The sequence below is a fragment of the Apodemus sylvaticus genome, chromosome 6 (genome assembly GCF_947179515.1).
Source record: "Apodemus sylvaticus chromosome 6, mApoSyl1.1, whole genome shotgun sequence".
Taxonomy (NCBI): Eukaryota; Metazoa; Chordata; class Mammalia; order Rodentia; family Muridae; genus Apodemus; species Apodemus sylvaticus.
In genome coordinates, this window is record NC_067477.1 from 123181466 (window position 1) to 123186299 (window position 4834).

Here is a 4834-nt window from a genome sequence, read left to right on the forward strand (position 1 = left end):
AAGAAAACATTAAGGTTTAGAAAACCTGACTACTTACTTTTGAAAAAAAAATACATCAAGCAAAAACATTAATAACACTTTCTTTTTTATACAACAGGATCTTCAAACTTTTGATGAAGGATACAGAGAGTAAATATCATGTTCTCTATCAGCTTTATAACCTTATCTATGTTATTATACGATGAAATACCCAGTGAGGACATTGAAATAAATGGCTCAATTTCTACAACAACAAACTTCTATAAAGACAAAGGCAACAATATGGATTTTGCCCATGAGCAAAATCTGTTTTCTTATCTCTGGCTCAAATAACATAATATCTTATAAATATCAGTTATGGTATGTGTTTTGATACACAAATCTGAGTTATATAGAGATAAAAGATCTGAACATGCAATAAACATGTTACTAATTTCAAATTCTTCAAATATGAGTTCCTATTAATCAGAAGTATTGCCTCATTTGCCTCATTTCACAAATAATTTAATGAGAATTTGAGAAGTTGGATGCATTAAGTTCCTGGAGGTGACATAAGAACTTAACATGAACAGAGTACTTAAGACAACAAAAAAATTGTTCTTACTCAGGTTTGAATATTGAAAGTCTGGAATTAAAAAGAAGACAGTACTCCATAAGACACATTATCTCTTGCCTGTTTCAGGTTCTAGTGTTGCCTATAAACTTGGCTTTCATAATTGTAGTCATCACTCCACACTGTGTATTTATCATCACGTAGTAATATCTGTGTTGAGTATCTTTTCTACTGTTCTTATAAAGATATTGCCACTCATACAGAATTATGCCCTCCATTTTTCAAAATGAACTCAAGTTAGTTATGAATGCACAGACCCTATTATTAAAAAACAAGCAAAACTAATCCATACATATCAAATTATATAGTTAAATATTATATTATAAACTACTGATATTATTGGTTAAAACTTACATTAAAGAACATCCATTTAGATGAATTAGTGTGATTCAAGAGGGATGGTGCTATATGTGAAATATTCTGGGAAAATTTACAAAAAAGAAAACTGGTAACATTGAAAGTTCTCAATGCAAGATAATGGTGACCAAATGAAAACTGTCTTTCCAAACTGCCAATAAGCAAGTGAAAATTTAAGAATTTATTCTGAATCCAAGCTTATTAAAGTCATAACTAAGTTAAAGAAACACTGAAAATTTAGAGAAAAATTTAAAATTTAGGAACATACATAATTGTGTGAAAGGAATTGTTTTACTATATGTTTAATGCAATTATGTACTCAATAATAAGTTATCATCTCATTAAATTTTATGAACTCATTAATAGCTTATGCGCACCAAGTTTTATTAGCCAAAGATGATAGAATTGAATGAAATTTTAAATTATTACTATGGAGTACTTCAAAGAAAAGGCTTGTTTTGAATACATTCCCAATACATATGGAAGGAAGCATTGTTTCACAAGGCAGTTGTAAACTGGATCCACTTCTCTATTGTGTCAGATAAAGACTAATTTATTCATTTTGAAGGTTAGGTTCTATTCACAAATTCAAGAAATTAGAGTCTGTGAAGAACTGCCAAAGAAACTATTCAGCCTGCCTCTCACTGACACAAAAACTTAGCAAAGCGTAATGGATAAAAGATAACTATTCCATGAGGAAAGGGAAAATTCCATTCCTTTCAGTCAGTACACATTGAAATTGTGGGTTAGAAGAATGTACATAAGGCAGGGTTGATTTTGTTTGTGTCCTATAAATCTGACTTACTCAAACTCTATGTTTCAAGTAAGATCAGAAATTAGCAGAGAAACAGTGCAGAGGAAATGTTCTGTTTTGCCAGGCTGCTCTGGGAACAAAGGAAATTTGCATCTACTTTGATGAACAGAGTTTGGGATACTCAGAATGGAGTTTGTAAAGTCAAAAGAATCCTATAAGTGTCTTCAAATTGCATCAATGCAGACAAATCTCATTCATAACTAAGGCACAACATTCAAAACAAAGCTGAACACAGTTTCCTATAACTTTGGTTTTACAGGCTTCAAATAAATTTTAGATCTGATCAGTTTTCAGCCTAAAATCATTATTAAGGGCAGCTGTGTTTGGAGAGTTGAAAACCATTAGGATTTTTTTTTTTTTTTTTGCAGTATCAACATTACATTTCAACAATTGAAAAAGATGCACTTTATTTTCTGTCATTTAAATGATTCCCTAAAATCTAAGTAAAACTCAACTTTGCAATCTCTAAGTACCGTAATGAATATTCTTGTCCCACAGACTCTATTACCCAAATGTTTGTGAATAATATTACATAGACCAAAAATTAGCAGGTAGAAAAGAAGATTTTGTAAATAATTAGTTGAAAGCATATTTTATATCCATATTTTCTAATGTCTCTGATCCAAGTTAGTGAATTCAGGACCTAATTTAGATGCTTGGGAAGAAAACAAGGGTTGCTATTTTATATTGTCCCACCCAATTAATTTTCTGGTACAAAGAGAACTGTTGGCTTCAATAAGTAGGCAGAACAAACATTGCTGAAAAGGTGTCTCCATCAATTACAATTGATTGAGAGTGATGATCTGTGCCGTAAGTGCCCTGTGACCTAGAGAATTCGGTTTGTCAACTATAGCAGTGTTTCCTGTCTCCTTTCTTATACTGAATGGCAAAGATTTCAAGTCCTTGCTTTGTATTTTTTATGTTGTACAGCAGCATTAGGCAGAGAGCACTGTTCATCAATTCAACATTAATAAGAGGTGGTCCATACCTTAACATCATCTCGCATACACACTAATATTCCTGCTCTCCCTACTCGCCATCCCTTAGTGCAAAGCTGTCATCTTCACTAATTAAAATTCATTACCTCCTCTTGAAGCAAAGAGGCTGAAAAATCACTGCCTGGCTGTCTCTATCATGGTTAATACATTTCTGGAGAATAATAACATCCTTTAGGGAAATTGCTTTTAACTTCTCACTGCTTTGACAAGAGAGTAGCAGCAGGTATGCTGTTTAGTTTGTCTTTTGTGGCGTTGTGTTGTCAACTGGGAATGCTTTGTCATTCAGCATTTATCCCGGTTACTTGTATCTAATAATACATTGTTTCAAATATATTTCATGTGTATCTTGGAGAATCATCTCCAAATTTATTAAATAGTTTTCCCCAAAGAATCAAAACTCGCGATGGTGTATCACCTTCTTCTCCAACATTAATAATACAATATTTAGTAATGAACGTTCGAAATTGACATTCCATCTAAGCCTGCCTCTTTGTACATTGATATAAATTAATTTTTTCTACTTAGTATTTAGTTAGTTAGTTAGTTTGTTCTTTTGGTTAGAGAATTCCTAGGAGGAGTTTGGTCTACACCTGGCATAAAGTACAGTAAATGCATGCTTGTACTTAGACTTGTAGGTAGAGGAATTCCTAACACAAAGGAGCCGTGAAGTCCATAGAGTAGAGTCTCAGCTAACTTATCCCTTTTCTGCAAATGTCTATTTATTTCTGGGTTCAATTATCTGCTAATTTTACTTTGTCAAAAATTTTAGTGTTAGTGAAGTGATATTAGACAATAACTTGAGAATGCTTAAGGAAGTAGCCTTAGATTCAAGGCAATACCGAATTTCTCATTATACAATCACCTCTCAGCAAGTCAATTAATAATGTGGATTTCTATTGCCTCATTTGCATTATGGAAAATGATTCCTGGTCAAGGGATTTCATTAAGTTTATTAGAATAGTGCATTTAGTATGCTTAGTTTAGGGCTAAAACGAATTAGAAAATCTTAATACTATTTTTTAATAAAAATTGCTTGGAGTATCTCTTATATTCCTAATGTTGACTAAGTTTTCATATTTCCTACTCCATTCCTTGTGCCTGATGTTAAAACAAATTGTCTTTCAGACTTAAAAAAAAACATTGCACACTTTGCTCTGTGCTATAAACTGGGTTGAATATATAAGGCTTGGCTAAGTGCTGAAAGAGATGTTCTGATGATTCCAAGAGGAAAGAGATATACTTTTGGGATCTTACATAATTTCTTCCTGCGGCTCAGAGGTGCACCGCATTGGCTTGAACATTTTGTTTCCCATTCCTTTCTTGTTTCTGTCTCTCCATAAAATTCGGGAAGTTCATCATCTTGACTCCTAAAATACATGGTATGTGTCTTTTGAAGGGATGCCCGGTCATGAAGCTGCATGTCTGCCTGACATGACTCTGTGTCTAGCACTGAACTACTTTTCATATGACCTGTGGTTCTAATGGTTTTTGTCACTGTCTACTTTTGGTTTTCTTCCAGATATATTTCACAAAGTTGTCATTTTTATTTCCCCAAGTCTGTTTTGGTTTGTATATTTCTGATAAAAAGATAAGCTTCAATTCAGCTGTTTGGATGAGGAGAGTGTTGGATCAGGTCTTAGATACGCAAAGATTATTCTGTGGGAAAACTTGAATCTTTGTCTTTTAAAGAAGATGACACTCTGAAAGCTTACCACTACATAATCAGAAATATTAAATCCTTACCATTCTGCCCCCATGCTTACAAACATGCTTTACTTTTCTTTTAATAATGAGGCCATGAGGTATTGAGGTAGTGCAAGGGGAGACTTATCCAAGGGATGGTTGTCTAGTGATATTCTGTTTTCTGGGACTAATTTGCTATAATGGCAAGGACTGATTCTCGTTTCCATCTCGTGAACCACCCTGCATCTCTCATCACGCTTTTGAAAGCTCTACCTGCACCTTAGAAATTAAATGTTCTCATTTTCTTTTCCTTGTTTCAGTGTCCCAAGATTTTGCTGGGAAATTTCATCCATGCCCATAACTCTTTCATTCCCCTATTTATAGTGATGA